Raw genomic sequence first — 22500 nt, 5'->3', positions numbered from 1 at the left:
TCCGTTATAAGCAATGACGTCAAAATTGGTTGGAAGGAGGAAGTTCTAAAAATATAGCGCCACCTTGTCAAAAGCCTCTTATAGAGATAAAGTATCACACATCGACCCAGCCCATTCTAAACCAATATATACTCCTCAGGATAAGAAAACTAGTAACAATAGAACTAGTGAGAATAATGATTTCAGTTCTAACAACGTCGGCACCCCTGTACATAAGAGAAATAATTTACGGACCAAGGGAGGCAATCGACACCCAACCCCAAATTTCCAGCATAGAAATGTTCCCTTTACTGTCACTAGTAACGCTATGAGCAATTCTAAGTCCACAAAAAACTATATCTGGTTTGTTATACCTTTCGGAACACAAATCAAATCGAACCTTCCTTTACAGTTCCCTGAAGCCGTGGCTAGGAACTTTCCCAGGAATTCCAGGTATTATTCTATTATCAATTCACATAAGGTAACTAGTAACGCTATGAGCAATTCTAAGTCCACAAAAAACTATATCTGGTTTGTTATACCTTTCGGAACACAAATCAAATCGAACCTTCCTTTACAGTTCCCTGAAGCCGTGGCTAGGAACTTTCCCAGGAATTCCAGGTATTATTCTATTATCAATTCACATAAGGTAAGAGTTGCTTTCTCCAACACTAGAAATATTTCGCAAATTATTGCTTCCCATAATAACAAGCTGCTAAACAAAGATTCTTCACCCGGGAGTTCCAACACCATTCTTACCAATTCCAAACAAACATACAATAATAATAATAGAAATAGTATTGATAGTAGCAACATTCGTAGCAGCGTTAGTGTTAGCAATGATAATATTAATAATAGCAATAGTCGGGTTAATAACACTGGTAGTGTTGATAGTAACAACAACAACATTTCTATTGTCAGGGATATTGCCGGTTATAGTACAATTAATAATAATAACAATAATAGAAATAGTGTAGTGGTTAATGCTAGCAGTAATATAAACAGCAATCATAACAATAAAAACTCCGTCTTGATCTCGGAGGAAAACCCTAACAGATTAAAGTTCTTGTCCAGTAATTCCAAAATTAAAAATTCCATTTACCAGTATAAAATTTCTTCCGGTACCGATGTCTTCTTCTATATTGGTGCGACAACTTCCCAATTGTCCCAATTTCCAATCATTATTCAACTTTCCGAGATAAGAGAAAACAACAAAGTACAGGGCTAAGTAAATTAGTTTGGCCTCTTAAGGACAACAATATAACTTTCAAGCTGGATTGGTCCATATTGTCTGTATCCATTCCTTTTGATAAGGGGAGGAAATATTGTGACATTTGTAATTCTGAACTCTTCTATATCCTTTTCGCCAAGTTCCCCTTGGTAAACACACTAATAGAAAAATCCCATAAATCTAAGCATTGGCAGAAGCACACTTTCCACTCATATAAATGATAAATAATATAGATAACCTCTTTGGTTTTAATAATTAGTTTCACGTGTACACCACTGCCATAGACAAATTATTTCTGTCTACTTCGTTGCATGAAACATTACTACTAAATATCGTTCGCGTATGTTTATCTCTTTCTCTCTACCTCTACCCCCCTCTCTCTCTATCATACGCACAATCAAACACACAGACACAAATTTGTCACCTCACTACTAAATATATTTGAAAATTGTTCTCCCCACACACACAATTACACACACACACACACAGAGGCACAAATGCAGTTATGGACACACTCATACACGCGCATAAACAATCAAACTCACTAACAAAAGCAAACACCCGCGCATCCCCATACATACAGCATACATACTGTCCCCTTCCTATTTTTAGAACTTCCTCCTTCCAACCAATTTTGACGCCATTGCTTATAACGGATTATTAAATAAAAACACTCATTATCATTATCACTGTGGACACCATGTAAGCAGTCATCAAAAGGTTTTTGTTCGTCTTGATGCAGATAGGGGTTCGTTGTCTTTCCTCATGAGAATACGGCATAATGCACCCTTTATTCCTTCGGAATTAAGAGTATGCAGTCTTCGAAACATGTGTTGAGAGTAAAGGAATTTTGTTAAAATCTTCGTTCACCTCCATTCTTTCATTTATATATATATATATATATATATATATATATATATATATATATAATATATATATATATATATATATATGTGTGTGTGTGTGTGTATGTGTGTGTGTGTATGTATGTATGTGTGTGTGTGTGTGTGTGTGTGTGAATATGTATGCCAAAACAATTAAATCAGTTTCTTTCATTATTTTTTCACCCTTTTACAACTGTTATTTAGGAAATTATAAAATATTCTATATCCATCTACCGTCTCAAAATATAAGTCAAATATTTCCATGAAAATATAAAAGTATGAAAAATACAAATGTCCTGAATATAGCTACAAACGGTACTCGGAAATAATACGTTAATGAGCTTGTAGATTTAAAAAATTTCATTTCTAGTAAACATAGAATAAAATAAAATAAAATGACCAGTTACTTAAGAAACTTACTGATTTTATTAATGAAGTAGATTCCTTGTAATCTTTAGTGAAAGTGGAATGAATAAATATTCTCTTTCGGATTTCGAAACAAACGTTGAACATCTCGTATGCAAATTTACTTTCCACGGTTATTTGATAACAACTAGTGCATGTATGCCTAATTTTGTTAATTGAATTGAATGGATGCCTTATGTTTGATTTATTGAATGGAATTCAAGAAAAATATATTCTGGTCACACTACAAAGCCAGCAATAGATAACATATAAATATTCCACAGAAAGTAATTCAGAATTGTATATGATCGTAGTGTAAGACTTCCTCAACATGGTCCGTGATATATAGGGGGATGAGGAATTACAATTAACTTCTAGCCTGTTTTGTTGCCCAATATGTATTGGTCACTCATTTCCCGGGTGGCTATGGATTGTTTTAGATTCTTGTCCGATCACGTCCTTCAGATAGCTTGTGTAAATTTTTTAGTCTCTCATTGTACGGTCCACAAAACGTTTGCGTTTCACAATGAAAATGATGCCTTTACTAAATCCAAAACAGTAACTATGAGGTAATATGTCGATCGCTGACTCTTAAACTACTAAAGGATTGGAGAAGACTTGTTATTCCATGCAAAGGACTTCTTTCCCTGATCATAAGGAAACATCCATCATCCATCCTCTGTAGCCAGAATTCAAACAACGCGTGTATATTTTCTTTAAACATTGCTAGCATATATGATTAATCTTCCAAATCTCTCTGTCTTACATCGTGTTTCAATCGACGAGATTCAACTGACAGGGTACATAATTTTAACACATATTGCAAGATATTCCACTGTTTTCTGTAATGCATTGTGAAAATACTACAGTTATATTACATAAATTGTGACTCATTGGTCCGTGCGAATTACATTGCCTACTTTCTGGTGATTCGTGATAATGATTGTTGTTGGTTGTCTTCTATTGTGTTGTTTGCTTTCAATGTTAGCTTACACTTCTTTAAAGCCTTCACCCATATGCAAACATTGTTCTTTCTATAGGGCATTACCATTATTGTATGTTAAGTTAATTCAGTCAATAATCCCACTGGAAAAAAGTATGTATCCAACTTTCTTGCATAGAAGCGTTCTCGAGCAAATGAGGCGGGAATTCAAAGGAGACGAATTGTTCGTGTTTCGCTTCAGGGTGTCATGAAGATAATCTACACTGGAAGTAGATGATAATAACCAGAATTAGAATGGAGAACGGTGGGGAGAAGAACCGAAAGTAAATATTTGTCATAAGAAAAAAGTGTGACCGTATTTACGTACTTGCAAGGGAATATAATAGTTGAAAACCGCACGACTGAATTCATGGAGGTATGAAAAGGGAACGAATGACAGAGCAAGTAATTGATTGTTAAATATATCCAGAAACATCGCCCCTTAAATAAAAACGTCAAACTTTGTTCACGAAGGTATCTGATGAAGTGGTCGGTGATACCAGCGTAGACAAAAAAGGGAAAGATTATGGCCAGTAAATTAGGAAGGGTATGCATAATGTTTATTAGAACCAGGCTTGTTAAATCATACGTTAAGTAAATATCTTTGCATCGATTTCTCAACCTGCTGCGTGTGTCAAATAAATAAAAGTGAGTTCACATAAAAGAATGCGCTGTTTATTTCTTAAGAACACGTTTTGTAGTAGTCTACACAGATGTATCAGTATCACCTTATAATATTCTAAATTAACAGTACATATTAACTGTTTAAGCATTGGACTGTATTATACAATCACTATGTAGCTGGTTGGTAAAAGCTGCATTGCTATTTCCAGTTCATAAATTTGCTCCTTTGGATTAGAGATTCTTTATAAGGTTATAATTTATTCATGATCACAATTTGTATGTGCGCTCGGAATTTAAATTTTAATAAAAGTGGATCAAGTAGCTCTCGGAGATCAAAAGTGATTTGAGGGGAAAAAAATAAAATAGAACGTTCGTCTTCACTGGGAATTTGCCATAATATTGTGTATAGCCATATATCCTGCATAGGTGGCAACAATATAAACGATAGTTTTTTATTCAATATAGGTATATTAAATTGATTTCGAAATTAATATACGTGAGATAGCGTTGACTATTATTGTACACCTATATAAATATTAAATATATAAATATTATCAGCATCAGGTTCCAGTCGTAGTGAAATACAATGTATTGTTTTACTAGAAATGAATAGATATTGCATTTAGTCTTTGTTTTTCCCGTTGCTGTCGTTGTTAATGTTGTTATTCTTTGCGTTAGTGTAATAGCTGAAGCGGTAATAATTTACGTTTGATTTAACCGTGTCAAGATAACAGCCTTTGAAGGTATGACGATTTATATCTTTTGAGAAAACATCTACATAATGCATTATCCAATGTAGGGTTAGATACCATCATTTCAAAGTGTTATTTAAAATAGTCAGTTTGCTTGTCAAGGAAACAAAGCAACGAAATGAATCATCCCTTATATATATATATATCTATATATATATATATATATATATTATATATATATATATATATCTATATATATATATATATATATATATATATATATATATATATATATTATATATATATATATAATATATATATATATATATATATATATATTATATATATATATATATTATATATATATATATATATATATATATATTATATATATATATATATATATATATATATATATATATATATATACGTGGAGGCGCAATGGCCTAATGGTTAGGGCAGCCGTCGTAGGATCGCAGTTTCGAATCCCAGACCGGGCGTTGTGAGTGTTTATTGAGCGAAAATACCTAAACCTCCACGAGGCTCCGGCAGGTAGTGGTGGCGATCCCTGCTGTACTGTTTCGCCACAACTTTGTTCTGTTCGCCTGCTCGCTTAGTCAGCGGGGTGGCGTCATTTGAAGGCTAAAACAATGCGAAGCGCATTGTGACCAGCGATGTGTAATAACATCTGATGGCCTGCTCGGTCACGGTGATCACGGTGATGTATACATACACACACACATATATATGTATGTATCTATGTATATCTCAGCATGAGCTGTATATGGTTCCTAAACAGCTCTTCTAATCACTGTTTAATATCCTTAGACAATATATTTTCCACTTACCTATAAGTTCGATTAATTGTTTTCTACAGTTATTTATCAAATAACACTGAAATAAGTTTTATATTACTATTACTTTGACAGACTATATCCATTGTTGGACCATAAACTCCATAATATAGAGTTTTATCATTTACATCCAATCATTTAATATATTTCATGTATTAATCAAATTTACACTACCACGAGCAACATAAAAGATAGCCTTATGCAAAATGTGACAGTTATCTTCCTTTGAATAGAATACGTCTTGATCTTTATATCCCAGTGTACCGGTCACATTAACGCTTTCTAAAGTCCCGTTCAATGATATTATAGCATATGTTCTGTTGCTTTATAATTAAAGATTGCTAACCTCATCACGTTTCAGAAACGCAAAGGCGCATTTATTTTCGCTATTTTAAATTAATTCCTTCAAACTCTTGAATAGTTTCCGAACATAATGTTCAAACGGAAGAGACTTTCTGATACCGCAACACCTTATGGCCACGTGTAGCTTAATTTCATTGTGCTTTTGAATTGCGCAATATTTCAACGTTTACATGCTGAAATTCTGCCTTAATTTTTAAAATAGTGCAGATAATCGAGTATACAAGATGCTAAAAATGAGTCTGGATTACATTGATTCGCATTCTGCCGATGCTGCATTATGTACATAGGCAAGGCCAAGTCTACCTTTTTTAATGCACACGAAAAAATGGGAAGTCTTACATCTTTAACATTGAGCAGTAGTGTGAAATGTGCAAATTAATTTAATGTATTGTAAATTGAGGATGCACACCTGCCATTACTTCTTGTATGCAGAAAGAAATTTTGGTTTAAGGTTAGTCGTTTTCATGTTACTTTATTTCATTGATTACTTCACGTTAGCAATTTCTCAGATCCCTCAATAAATTGCATTATCTCATGCATTGTTATGATATTATATATTGCACATTGTATGGAATATGGCATCAAATCTGTAAATAACTAATACTTATAACATATATAATGTATATAGTGCATCAAACTATGACTTAAAATGTTAGTTCCAGTTGTTAATCTCCCATTTATGAATATACATGTGAATTTGATTCATGATATGGTGACATTTGTTGCAAATGTGATTTTAAGATAAACCATTCCGCGATATCTAAAATTTAAGCCTAAAATATGTTTGGAGTACATTTTAAATGCATTGAATATTCTCTAATATACTGCTGAATTGCTGAAGCAGAAATCTAAATTTATAAGTTTAATAATTCATGGGATATATAAACAATTTGGGGTTTTCAGGAACAGTCGATGCATAGAAAGAATCTAAACAATTTAATTAAATACCATCTCCAAAAATTGATATTCATTATAAATACTTCCATGGTGTGTATTTATTATTAATAGAGTTGATTCTAAATGGATTTCTGAAGGCACTTTGGAGAATGTATTAAATAATTGCAATCAGTATCGATTAAAAATATTACAAAACACAGCAAATAACGGAAATATGTGTGCACAATGATGGAAATATTCATATTGTTCACAACAGTTTTAAATGAATACATACGTTTGTGAGATACAATATTACAAGGCAATAAATAAGGTGATATTAAAATATATGTACAAATAAAAGTTATTGTGCTAAATTTTTAAATGGCAATGCACACATATTTATTTAGAAAAATAAATAATTATAGTAATTATTCTATTTGTATATCATTATATTCAAAACAATTCGTAAAGTACTACTATAATATTAACGGTAAAAATTTTCAGATAAAATTTCTATCGTTTATACAAAGAGTATTAACAAAAGAACAGCCAATAAAAATATACGCTTGTGTTTGTGTATGTGCATATGCATTTATGCACATATATATCAGCATACAAATCGCTCTAAATAAAACAAAAATAATATACGCAAATTATTAAATATAGCTCCATCTCGATGTATTCAAAATTTAGAAGCAGCAAACGGCATAACTCCAATGACATTACACAAACAAAAACTTTTAGGAAATGCTTTAAATGGAATATTGGGGGCTGGTCTAGTATTTAAAACTGAACGAAGAAGGCAAATGATATATTTTGCTTTATTTTATCTCATCAATTACACTTTAGATAATCGATTACACAAGAGTTTTAAACTCCCTCACACACACTCACATACACACGCACACACAAATACACACATTCACACGCAAACGCACTCGCTCTCTCTCTCTCTCTCTCATACACACACACACCGAAACATATGTAGTAGAAATTATGGGTACGAATGAATACACAACTACAATTGATGCTGCTATGTTTAAACCTTCACGTAGATTTTTCATAATCCATCATTCTGTATTCCGTTTACTTCTTAAGTAAATTGTATGCCTACTAGTGTTACTTGTTATGAATTGCAAAGCAAAGGTAGGAGCAATAACGATACACACAGATTTACATAGTAATTCCTTCGCGCCTTTCAGAATTACCGCTGTTGAAGGCAGAAAACAGCTGTTCCAAATGGTCAAGCACAAGGGATAGTCAGGCAAGAATAAACTAATTTATTAGCTTGTTTATCCTTATTATTCTTTTTCTCTTCCTCACTCACACATATGCAAGCATGTACACACACATATACTCAAATACACACACATACACATACGTGCATATATATATGCGCGCGTGTGTGTGTGTGTGTGTGTGTGTGTGTGTGTGTGTGTGTGTGTATAGAGTGTTAGGTGTGATATAAAGAAATTGAAAATTGAGAAAAAGTCGTCAGGAGTTGTAAAAGTAAATTTTTATTTCATTATTATTTGCACTTTCGTTCGTTTCTCGAACTTGTGAATGTACAAATAGCTTGTTCATTTGTTTAAAACAGACGTTTTGGGGGGATTTTGTTCATCAGAAGAGAACGTTATTTTTGTTTTTGGGGGGGGTGAGGTTCCATGACAATGGATAGATAGAAATATAGGTAGGTAGATAGGCTAATAGATAGAGAGATAGATAGATGGATAGAGAGATAGATAGATACAGAGATAGATAGATCTCTAGAGAGAGAGAGAGAGAGAGAGAGAGAAGGGGATCCTCCTTCGTATTCACTATTTATTGCGATCTGTTGTTCGTATTGTTTATTAATTTTTCAAACAAGGGTCTCCACTGTGTTCCAGATATTTGTTTGCCAGTGGTCGTACTAAAATATTCCCTTTCTAGTGAGAATTGTCTATGTTTTCGGGAGGAATGTCCCTCCGAAAATTTGTGATTTTATGTGACTGTGTGCACTTCGTGGATTTTACCATTTGGAGTACAACCAGAATTGGAGGAATCTTTTGCTGCTAATTTTGTGCCGCAAGTGATTTTTAACTGTGCTACAAAGGATTACGTCGGTTGAATTTTGTTGTCTTTTGAACTGTCTTCCTTCGTTCTTTTTCACTTGTTTGTCTTTCTGCTCTTTTTTGTGTTTGGATTAGAGACTTTTGTTTCAACATTTTTGGTTTTGTTGAGGACATTTATATTTTAGCTTATTTTATTAATGGCGAACAAATGTAAGAAAGCCTTGGAATTGCGAATTGTGGCCCCCAAGGAGTGGCGAAAAAGCAATGATGAGAGAATGGTGATGTTGCGGACATATTGCAAGGTCCGCGACACCATCTGTGTATTCTCTCAGACAGAAATTGAAGAAGAGTTGGAGGGGTTTGCGCCAACTTCTAGGTTCATCCGTAGGGGTGCAAATGGTGATCGTGTTTTTCGACACCCCTACGGAGGCTCAGAAATTTGCGAGCCAACCTATGGATGGAAGGAAGATTTTGATTCTCCCTACCTATGGTGGTCGCAAATTGACAAGACGCTGAGTGTGTGGGCTGCCGCCCGGTAAAGAGGCTCGATGGATAGAAGATTCTATATGTCGAGGCTCATGAATGTAAAAATACTGCCTGCGGTCGATTGGTTCTGGTCAAAAGCAATTTGACCCTACGGGCCCAATCGGCCGAAGAACTGGTTTTACCAGATTTCTTGACAATGCCCGGTTCCACGCACCCGATGATCATTGAGGGATGCCTCCTGAAGTGTCATCTGTGCTAGGAATCAGGGCACATGAAGAAGAATTGTTACCGGGACCAGCCGAAGGTCCTGGATCAGTTGATTGATGATGACTGTAATTCCCCTGTTTCCCTAATGGAACATCCTGTTTCTTCATTGGAGGGAGGGAGTTAGAGAGGGAGAAAGTCGAGTAGGAGGTAATCTCCTCGAGAAAAGGTAGTAAGAAGAATATAGTGGGCAACAATGGTTACTGAGGTGGCGGGGGGGGAGCTCCGGGCATATCGGAGGAACTCCACCCTCCCGTCGCAAAAAGGAAAAAAAAAGAAGAAAAAGAAAAATATGGGCATTGCAGGCGACGGAATATTCCGAAATCCCTTCGGTGGGATGTGTGTCACCAGAGTGGGAGAAGAAGGAAACCTCGTCGGTGAGATGTGTGTCACCGAGCAAGGTATTTGCGGGCCCTCTCAATGAAAGTGATGAGGAATTTGCATTCCTCTATCGCAGGGGAGGGGCGATTAAAGTGTATGTGGAGAATAATCTTGATAGTCGGGTTCTAATGAACCGGATTTTTATCGACAGTCCAGTGTGTCCTTCGCAGGTGGCTGCACTGGTACTGGAAAGAAAATAATTTTTCCACAGGTCAAGATACTTCCCAAAGGAGGACTACAGATTACTTTTTTTTGGTTCCGATTGGTAGTTGCAGGAATATCTGCAGGTCGCAAAAGAGTTAATTGGGGAGTAATGTAAGGAGTTTATCGCCTCCAAATTTATGTGTATAAGGTTCGTTTCATTTGTGTGGACTTCTAGTCCAGTTTTTTGTATATATTTGTAAGAAGTTTAATGCCTCTATATATGTTTTTTTAACGAAGAATGTTTTAGAGAAGCAAAGGGTCGGCGGGCGCTTTCTGTCTTCTCTCATCTTTATCATCTTGTATTATTATTATTCGCCTCATTAATGTCTTGTCCAGTCCGCAAAGCTACATAGCTGTGTACTTGCCTTTATGGCAAATGATACAAAATAAAGTAGCTTGCTTAACAATCACATGGTTCCGGGGTCCGTCCCACTGCGTTGCACCTTGAGCAAGTGTCTTCTACTATAGCCTCAGACCGACCAAAGCCTTGTAAGTTGATTTGTTTCACGGGAACTGAAAAAAAACCGTCGTATATATGTGTGTGTGTGTATATGTTTGTGTGTCTGTGCTTGTCCCTCCATCATCGCTTGACTACCGATGCTGGTGTGTTTATGTCCCCGTAAGTTAGCGTTTCGGCAAAAGAGGCCGGTAGAATAAGTCCTGGGGTCGATTTGCTCGACTAAAGGCGGTGTTCCAGCATGGCCGCCGTCAAATGATTGAAGCAAGTAAAAAAAAAGGTGCGGTGTCGTCATGCAGAAGTACATTTCATCACAATATTACCTCCTAAATTGAATGTTTGAAAGAAAAGGGGATATACTACATTTTGTATTCTAAATATAACTCAAAGAGGAGAAATGGAAAGAGGAAAAACAAAGAGAATGGGAGAATGAAGAGAGGAAGAGAGAAAGAAACCGAAAAGACCTTCAGCGATGATCGCACCGCACCTGATTCTTTTTTCTTTTGGAAGAGGTCACCATACTTAAAAACGTTCCAGTACAATGGTGAGTAAATAAATAAATATATAAATAATCGGTGAATAGGAAATGGGGTCTCTTTCTCTCTCTCTCTCCCTCTCTCTCTCTCTCTCCTCTCTCTCTCTCTCTCTCTCTCTCTATATATATATATATATATATATATATATATATATATATCTGGTTGTCTGTCGGACAATCTATCTATCTATCTATCTATCTATAATTATATCTATCTATCAGCTTATCTACCTACCTAGATTTCTATCGATCTGTCTCCATTATCCTGGATCCTCACCCCAAAAAACCAAAAACAATGTTCTATTTTTCTACACAACCCTACCAAAAGAAAAGATAAACGAATAAGCTGTTTGTACATTCCCAAAATTTTATTTGACATGTTCGAGAAACGAACGAAAGCGCTAATAATAATGGAGAAATAAAAAGATTATATATATACTAGCTTTATGACCCGTCATTGCCGGATCATAGTGCTAGTGGATGTATATATGTGTATATAGATATGTACATATTATATGTACATCTATATATATAAATCTACATATAAAATACAAAATACAAAGTTATATCTTGATATCGCTAGTGATAACAATACTCAATATATATAACTGACTGGAATTGTGAGCCCGTCTCTTGCAATTTCGATCAATTCTATCTTGTCCTCCCTCTTGTATAGAAGTGTGGCTACAATCCAGCCTACATCAATTTCTGGGGTGCGGTGGCACTTTTAATTTTTATCCGGTACGTCCTACGTCCCAGATATAAAGGTAAAAATATATTTCCACTTTGCAAGTTCGAGTCGAGTACTCCCTTGAACGCTCCGTTGACTCGAACCTTGCTTCTATTGTGGCGAATTTACCGCCTCTGGTTAGATATCTTTCATAGTCGCACCAAGACACTTTTCAATGGTGCTTTCCTCCAGGTGTTCAAATCTTCTTTTTTCTCTACATTGCGTACTTTATAGACAATAGTCTTTTCTTTAATTTAATTTTTTATTATCCATCTGGACTATTCCATTTCTGCACCCTAATTTTATTTTTAATTTATTCCCATTCATGTGAAACCATTTATTCAAGTTCAAGTCATTGATGCAATTTTATACAAATTGCTATTTTTATTTTTGTTATGTTAAGATTATATTATACTTTAGTTTGATTTTAATTATTACGTACTACGTATAATTCAATTGTTATTATTATTTTTATTGTTAAATTGAAAGTATCTGACATATAATAGAGAAATGTTTTTGTTTCACTTTTAACACGTAATACCGAAATAGTGGAGAAGATATGATATTGATAAGGGCTCGCTCTAGGCAAGAAGTTGAACATGTTTTTGCCCATGGAACTACATGGACTCTAAGTAAGGCATGTGTAAAGTTTGAATGAAATTGGTTGTGTAGTTCTCAAGTTTTAGGGAATCGTAGTGGAGAAGATATGATATTGCTGTGGGAATGTATATATATATATATATATATATATATATATATATATATATATATATATAACTGTGTATATAAACATATGTGTATATAAACACACTATAGACAAACACATATATCGAACTATTAACCATGAAAATGGACATTCTTATTCATTCGCATACGAAGGAGCTTCCTTAGCATGGGCGAAACCACATATTTTATGTTCCTGGCTTGTATCTTGGTAAATGCAATTTTCCATAGGTTCGAGTCGACCCATATGAAAAGGATTTTTGGGTGACGTATTGTATCTGCAGTTAAATTGCAACAGCTTTCTCACACACAACGAAATCCTTATTTCGCTCGAGTATTTTAAGTACAATATACACTTTTCTGCAGAATATTCTGCTAATTATGCGCGAATACGGTGAGCAAATATGATTCGTTTGAAAACACAACTGAATACATAACGCTGAAAATGACATTAAAAAAATCGTTTATGTATTGAAGTAAATTTATATGGGAATGGTTCGAATGAAATGCAAATAAATGTTTTTATAATTACATAAATTGACAGTTTGACATCTAAACCATTATTTACCAATATTTTGGAGAATGAATAAAATCGAAACAACATGTGATGAAAAGGATTCGAAGAATCCAAACCTGGTAGAAAAGAGGTATTGGACTAGCATGTTAGTTCTAACACTATAAATACTTGGTAAATTTGTTTCGACAGCTCCCCTTTGGCGACAAAGACAATGAAAAGTTCTTCCAACGTCAGATTTATACATGCGTGGGGACAACAGTACTAATACAGTTGTCATTCGGAATTATTAGCGTAGACTTTAAAAAAAGCACAACCCTAATTAACATAGCACCAGAATGCATGTCTCATACAAACTTCTGATTTACACTAGCAATACAAAGTAAACATTTATTAGAGATATGTTCATGAAATTATATTCAAACAATGCATTCAATCTACGAAAAAGGTTATAACTATAATTAACAATTTTAAAATCTTATAAAAATGTGTTTGTTAGATGTGCAAATACAATATAGTTCTAAGAGGCAGAGATCGGCTGAGGCATATTAAATATTTATTTTCCAGTTTCTAACTGTCAATTATATATATTTTGAACATTTCTTGCTTGCCTTCGTCTATGAATGCCCCTTTGCTTGAAGTTATATTTGTTGTAACTTACAGCATGTGAAAAGACAAATCAGTACAATAAATGAAGGATTGTACATTGGACGCCGTGCAAATCGCTACTCGTCTGTGACATTCAACGGACACATTTCGATATCTTGTTATTCTTATAACCCTTATATGTAACTCTGTTACAGATTATCAATTCTCGCTATTTGTTGAATGATCACTCAGTAACTGTTCCACATACAAACATGCTGAGTTCGCGTTTAAGAATTTTCTTAAATATTCCATTATTCTTACTTACTAGTTATCATTGGCCCCACGGTCTGAATTAAGAGTAGAGGTTAAAAGCGTTTTGCGATTACCGTGTTTTCGTAGCATCCAAATCACTGAATATATTATTAGAGTGATTATCTTCGTATTATTTGCAATTTGTACTTTGCTTTTAATGACTTATCAAATGCTATAGTCTATAAGAGAAATATATATTAATATTTACATTAAGATAAAGTATTTGTCATCTATGCTTGCTTTGCCTATGCCTTGCAGTCTGTTTTATTGACTTATAAATGCATATTCTGTCGGCACAGATATGTCTTGTATGTACGACATAACAATGTGTCTGGGGAATACACTTTATAACTTCCATATTTACTGAGAATTTATATTTCATTGGATGCCTCACCATTCAGAATATGTAAACAAGAAAGCTTTAATAACATTGTAGCTATAAACTAATTATGAGTCTAATAAAGAAATTATGTATATTCATGCATATTCATACATAAACACAGGCCCACATACACCCGCGCAAGCACACACATCACACACACGGGTATACACGAGCAAACACACTTATGTATATATAATGTTAGTACTGTTGATTCTCATTTTGTGATAATATAGTATAGTATAATGCCAACAGATTTCATTGTACATATGTACTGTGGACATTGACTCTATTCTACCAGTCAATTCTTGTTCGAAGTGTAAGTCATGGGGAAGTTCCTTGCCATTATTTTCACGTTTCCGCTTGTTTTTCATATATTTTCTATTCAGATATTTAGCTCTATTATATTTACTGAAAAGCTCAATGACGTCTACACGAGAATTTCATATGTAATCATTTTTTCATAAAGCCAGCTGTTTTAGACGGGAATCTGCTGGATACTTCAGGTCTCTGGCGTGGAGCTCTTTCAATTAATGTTCATTGTCCACATTATTTGCGCGCATCTTAATGCGTGCACGTTTGAATATGCTTGGCTTTGTATTTTACCATATGTCTGCATAAGTATTTCTTGCTATGCGTGTTCTAGCATTTTTGTATGTATATTCCATCTGATATATAGAAGAATGATCACATGTGTTACGTTATGATATGTTATTTTCTTTATTTTCTTTGCTTTCGTCTCCTTGTTTATGAAATTCTTGCCAGATCCATTTAATTATTTCTTACTATGTCTGTTCATATGTATGATGGATTAGTAGAATCGTTAGGGTCAGTCAGGTCGAATTAGGATGTTCTTCCCTGCTTTTTACATATCACCGGTGAAGTCAATTTACGTTTTCTTTCTGCGTTCAGGAAATAAAGCACAAGTCAAGTACTGGATTCGATTATATTGATAACAGCTTTTCTTAATGCTTGTGCCATGTGCTTATGCTTATGCTAGAAATAAACATTAAGTGTGTAATAACATTCTTTGTGAAATGGTCATTTTCAATAGTACAGAAAATTCATCTGCTACAAACTACCGTTTCACTGGAGGAAATCAGTGCGCATGGTAGTTGATATTGTGCAGCCATGTGCCGAGGCTGAAATGATTGCAGTGTTTTTCATCTTCGGCCAATGCACTCGGTATTATAGGGTGGAAGCTTGGCAAACGCATGCAGTTTTTTTCTTAGCTACAGAGGTTAGTTAAATATATAAATCAAGTAGTCCTTTCGAAAAATATTATACCATGTAATTTGAAGACGGTTTGGAATGTATGTTTCATATGGAGAGTGATAATGTAAATGCCTTTGCATTTTCGTTCCATTACAGCCTGTGTAGTATTAAAGTGTGATACCGTGATTCCTATTTCTGGTTGTTTTCAGAATTCGGTTCCATTCCCACTCCATATTAGGATTCAAAGCACTTTTGTTTTATAAATTGAAACATGCTTTGCAAATTTGCAAATTATATGGAGCAAGGGTTGAAACATCGAAATAAGAATTCAGCGATTAATTTTGACTTGTTATATAAAATCCACTGATTCGTTCAGGCTTTCAATAAATCTGCGTATGGACATTATTTTCTCAGTGGAAATATAATATTGGACTCAAAAAATGAAACAATCTATGGGAAGCAAACACAAGATCTTGTCACCTTTGGTTTTCTTATATCACTTATTTATCTTTTCCATTAATTATAAATGCACATTCTTTGTTGCCACATGGAATTAGTAGTACTTGACTTTTAACATTCTAGATTTATAAATTAGATTTTTCTTAATTTATTTAATTTATGAATTTCATTTCATTGATAATATTCTTTTCATTTATTTGAAACATTATGCTTCGTTAAGTTTGACATGTTTCATTTTAAAAGAAATACATTTTATATGACTAAAATACCGTTACATGATAAAAAAAACACAAGAAATATATCACACAAATAAAATAAATATGAATTCGCATTTAAATCCGCCTTCGTTGATCAATTACTCTTGAATTTGATGTGGAGTAGGTTAGTCATGAGTTACTGCAAAAAAAAAGGAAATAAATAAAACATTTTCTCTCTCATCAAATTATAGATTTGTTCTATTGACGTCACCTATCTCACAAGTCAAGTGTGAAAATGAGCAAGCATCGATGCATCTTAAGAGCTATCGTATGGCGATCTCAGATTTATTTTATGGATGCTCTCTGCAGGTGGCAGCTGTTAGAAACACGAGAATCTGAACACGACACCTTAATGCAAATACCAATACTCTTCCCATTATTCCAATTCATCAAGTCTGTTGCTCACTACTAATCACTAATATCAGTTAGACGCCTTCAAAGATATATTATATCAGAAGAATTCTGGTGAAGAAGAAGAAAAGAGGAAAGCAAACAGAAAGAAGAAAATATTTTGGGTCGGAAATGTAACATGCTATACTACATGTCATTTTGCTCTCTATTATCTTTGCTTCTTTTAGTTTCCTACTCCGTGTAGGTTTTATTACAGATTTTTCTTTCAAATATATTTATGTATTTTTCTCAGATTTGTATTGATAAAAAGGAGAAGGCAGAGTGAGCGAGAATATGTGGGAAGGGGAGATTCCAGCAGAATTATTAGCAGACCAGAATTTCAGTTTGAATATCCCAAATCGTTACACAGTTCAGTTGCAATCCACAATGGAAGCACGGAGCAGCGTCCCTGAAACTGTTATACAAAATAGCACTATTTTCGTTTACTACTAAAACAGCTTCTGCAGAGGTTAAAGAAAAATGTATTTCTAATCAAGGAAAGAGAAATCATTTTTACCTAATCAGACGAGGATTAGACCATAAGACGAGGCTAAGTGAGGAGATTATGAACTTAAAAATGAAATTCTATTCCACCATGTATCAGACTAACAGCGAAACACTTTTAATTTATATGAACCTTCCGACTGTGGTATGTGAAGGAACATGAAGATACAAAGTGTCAAATCTTTGAAATAAAAATGGAAGGAAAACCAAAACGTTAGCCAACAGGGCATATTGATAAAAGACATAATGTTGAGAAATATATATATATAGAAAAGCACATAATGCACGGTGATAAAAACGCAAATGACTGACATTTTAAAGGCGATTACTTGAAAGCATGAGTTCTGTGGACAGTAAACGTCAGCGATTCATTGTGTTGAAGTAAATACAGAAATGATCACTTAATGATTTCAATGGCAGAGAAGTGTTTTGAAAATAACATTGATAATACTTACTATAAATTATACGAAAAACGCTGAATGGTTTGCAACGGGCGCTGCTCCGGACATTGAATTCTAGTTCAGAATACAGTTCTGAATACAGTTCTGCGGTCATTTCGTTAGCGGTTCCCATTAAAAAAAAAGGTGTTAATCAACGAAACAACTTTCGAAGCTACGTAAGTGATTTGAAACTTTATTTCTTGTTTTCTAGAATTTATTTTTTGATTTATTTATATTTATTTATTAATAATTTTATTCAATCGTTTAGTTTCTTTATTCTATCGCTTGCTTGGGTTTCTCTAAAATTGTTTACACCATCATTCGTTATTTCGACTTTCATTAATTTGTATCATAATTACTCCTGGAGATATTTCAAATATTCGTAACTTTAATTATGCAACTTATTAGCGAGATTCACAGTTATAAGATATGAAAATATATTCTATATATAATAATATTTATATAATAACTACACAAATAGAATCGTTATAATGATACTTATTTGTAGCGTAAGATTAACCAATGCTAGTGATAAAAAGAAAAGCTTTTACTTTTAAAAATAAGCATGAGGTAGGCGATTTTGTTTTCATATGTAACAAATAATGTTTTGCACCACACACACACACACACACACACACACACACATATATATATATATATGTATGTATGTATGTATGTATGTATGTATGTATGTATGTATTTATGTATGTATGTATGCGTGCGCTTGTGTTTGTGCTTGTATTTATATTCTTTGTGTTGGGACAGATCTGGCAGCTCTGTGTGCAGGGATTTCCCACTGGAGTCCCACATGAAAATGAGGAGTGAAATTAGCTAAAGTGTTCTTCAGAAAAATGGAGAAATCATTTTTATCAGATGAAGGCCAGAAGTTACTTTTTATGCTTGCCTCAATATATTAAGTCTACCCAAGTCTGAAACAGGCATCTTATGATAGACAGGAATATACTGAAAGGATTTTGGCACAGGCTTTGAGGCGTATATTAAACAGCATTTGACAGCATTTTACACCTATGAACAAAGCGATGTGTACATGGGCTCTCTATGTGTGGAAGCTTGTCTCATGAAATATCACAGGTATTCAGCTAATAATCCCATCTGCCTTCACAATTTCAGGTCTGAAATGTAACAATCGACAAAATCAATTTTATGATTTCACAAAAAGCACAATATTATTCTTTAGACATCATAATTTTTAATTAGAAATATTCCATTTTGAACGGAAGAGAATCTTCTTAATAACTAAGACGAAAAGTTTGTGGCTTACTGTGAAATCGAATGGCATTCTCAAACATCTAGTTAAAGGAAATGGCAAAAAAAATATGTGCTGTTGAAATACAATATGGCTTGCACAGTCAATAATAACATTTCCAAAGACTTATTTATCATCTCTATTAAGCCACATATGTTCAAATGCCGATATTTGCGTGTGTGCGTGGATACATATTTGCATATCTGCATGTACACACACACACACACACACATGTAGTTGTACATACATATAACTACAAACATTTATATATTAGATCATCTCATAAATAATGTTCTTTTTATAATTCTTGATGTTTTCAAATTTAAGATAAATAAAGTTCATTTTTATGTAAAATATACTTTCCTTCATTTTATACAATGCTCTTCCATCTATCTCGTAGACCTGCAAAACCCTACTTCCAAAATTCACTTATCAGTGACGAAAAACACTCTGTCCTGACCTCGTCTACAGAGTCTATATTTTTTCCGTCCAAATGATTTTGAAGACTGTGGCATGAATTAACGTCCGGAGAATATGGTGGGGTGGGGCATCATTTCCTATTCAAACTGCTCCAGCCTTTGGAATGTCATCCTCGCTGTATGTGGCTGAGCATTATCCAAATGGAAGAACAGATTCGAGTACATGTTGGAAGAACATGTACATGATGGAATATCTTTCGTCTTTTGCACATCGTTTGTACATGATGGAAGAGCATCTTTCGTCTTGAAACCAAGGATGGTAGTTTTCCTTCTGGTGAAAACTTGAATGACTGGTTGGATGACAAAGTCCAAGCTTCTCTGCTAGTTTCTCATCAATTACGATGGGATTTAATTCTACCAGGTTTTATACGACGTCCTTGTAGAGCTCTACAGATCTTCTAGGACGAGGCTTGTCTTCTAGGTTATAGTCTCCAGTTCGGAATTTCTGGAAACATAGTTGAGACTGGCTTAAGCTTGTTGTCTGATCTCCATATACGACATTAATATTCTTCACACTTTCCGTTGCGTTGTTGCATTTATTGAACTCATAAAACAGAATATGGCGAATATGCTCCTTTATCATTTCCATTATAGCTTTGAAAAAATAAGTGTTAAAATCGAACTCAACTCTTCAAAATCGAGTGGATGAAGAGAGATATGTATACATATATAACTATATATTTATAGTTATATATGTATATACATGTGTGTGTATGTATGTATATATAGGGTATGTGTGTGTGTTGTGCATAAATGTAGGTGTGCGTGTATTTGCAAGTGTATATGAATGTGTGCATATGAATGTGAAATTTCATAAAGAAGATCTCTTGTACTAGTTCAAAGGAAAGTGAGCAAAAGTATTATACATTTGGATTATACAACAATTCATTATTGTTACTTTCCATCAAGTTATTTTATTACGACATTTCTCTACTGGATTTCATTTTATTTCCTTTCTTCTGTATTGTATATTATTCCAGTAAACGCGTTTGTATACTTATACATGTATACTTATACAGAACCACAAATATTATGATAATGTCTTTGTTTTAATACCATTGTTTCCGTCAGTAAATTAGGCATATCTCGAGCAGAAATTATCTGTTAAGAACCATATTTGCTCTGACAACTTGAATCACACAGAGATATTTTAACTATGTTCACATAAACAAGGTCGTTTGTTTCTGACGAACTGTTGGAAGAAGCGACACGGAATAAAATTTGCTGAATTAACAAATTTTAATATTTAAAAATATAAGTAATTGTTCTACAGTTATCAATGCTCATGTATTTAGTCGATTGGAATTTTAAGTTTCTTGATTTATAAAAGAAATTTCTAACTCGGATTTACATACACACATACCCAGACAGGGACATATATGGATTCACACACCTCCACACACCTCCACACACATATACATTGAGAGAAACGACATGTACTTAAGTGTGTTATTCCTTTAATATAACTGTTACATATGCTTCGTTATTCTTACGTAACGTTATAGCCCTCCTCCGATCGCGGAAGAACTCTGTGGAATCATACACAATCGGTAGTTTAATGTAATTGCTAATAAAAACCGAGGCAACAAGAAAAAAAGTGTCGCGCACAGAAAGCACACAGACGCACTCATACACACACACAACCACACACACACACATACACACACACATATCACATGCATATATATTAATATATATACAAATGTATATAGATATATACATACACATATCTATGCATACACACACACACACACATATATTCGAAAGGCTTCTGCCAGAATCCGTCCACAAAATACACCGACAAGGATTTCGTCGGCCCGAGGCGATAGTAAAAATCACTAGCCCAGGCTGCCACACAGTGGAACAGGTCCTGGAACCATGTGATTGGGGAAAATGTTTCTTACCACGCCGCTACGCCTTTTCCTAAGTATATACATTGTGATATTATCCTAATTTTTGCACTCATATCCATCCATCCATCCATCCATCCATCCATCCATCCATCCATCCATCCATCCATCCATCCATACATACATACATACATACATACATACATACATACATACATACATACATACATACATACATACATACATACATACATACATACGGTACTCAGATATGAAACACAGAGCCGAAATACCTATCTTGAGAATTTAAGTCTCTCAAAACCAGAAAGGAGATCGTTGATTCGAAAACTACAGATTCTAGATACCACTGGAGTCTGTAAAGATTTCTGATAAATGTCTGATAACATTTTCCAGATGTTTATCATTGACGGTTATATGAGCATGTCTAGATATGAAACTATATGAATGAAAATAAATACGTAAAGCATACAATTCTGCATTTATGCGTATATACATACAAATATACTATTCTGATGTTGTTGAAATTCCAGTGAGGGAGAGATGGATCTAGGTTACAAACCGGCTTTTCTCTAATGGCAGGAAGTCTTAAAATAAAACTGAATAATGATATCCATGCATGTATGTATGTACGTTCGTACATACATGCATGCATAAATGCACAGGTTTATATATGTTGACATTAATAGTGTGAAAGGGAGGGAAAGTGATTAACAGAGAGACATCCATCCAAGTATGTACGTGTATGGATATGCAATTTTTAATAATGTTCAATGATAACAGACATCGTCAAACGACTCGAAAGAAATTGCATTGAAAACTGCAGAAGGAATACTTGTATATATGTATGTATGTATATATATATATGTATGTATTATGTATGTATGTAGGTATGTATGTATGTATGTATGTATGTATTTATATATATATGAAATCAAATTAAATTTATTGGCAGAAGAGCACAATGTACTTAAGCCATGTAAAATAAAAAAAAGATACAGTTATTGTTATATACAATATCATATATAGTTGCCGCAGTTGTCCAGAACAGGGGAGTGGCGGGCAGTCGAATGGTATCTTATGGTAGCTTCTTGCACGGGACTGCGA

At 34.1% G+C, this 22500-nt stretch overlaps 1 protein-coding gene across 2 annotated transcripts in view; it reads left to right on the top strand.

The window, feature by feature from the left end:
• The window catches only part of LOC115225708 (glutamate receptor ionotropic, kainate 2-like), a 1130247-nt gene that overhangs the window by 298017 nt on the left and 809730 nt on the right, over nucleotides 1-22500 (top strand). The window contains exon 1 of one of the 2 annotated variants that reach the window (XM_036499022.1): nucleotides 17134-17955. The exons of the other annotated variant lie outside the window; for it this stretch is intronic. The gene's annotated coding sequence lies outside the window, so the exon portion shown is untranslated. Of the gene's footprint in view, nucleotides 1-17133; nucleotides 17956-22500 lie in introns of those variants that run through there. 2 annotated transcript variants of the gene reach the window in all.

This window comes from Octopus sinensis, linkage group LG2 (assembly GCF_006345805.1).
Source record: "Octopus sinensis linkage group LG2, ASM634580v1, whole genome shotgun sequence".
Lineage (NCBI taxonomy): Eukaryota > Metazoa > Mollusca > Cephalopoda > Octopoda > Octopodidae > Octopus > Octopus sinensis.
The sequence above is the reverse complement of the archived record's forward strand: the minus strand, read 5'-3'. Positions and strand labels throughout refer to the sequence as shown.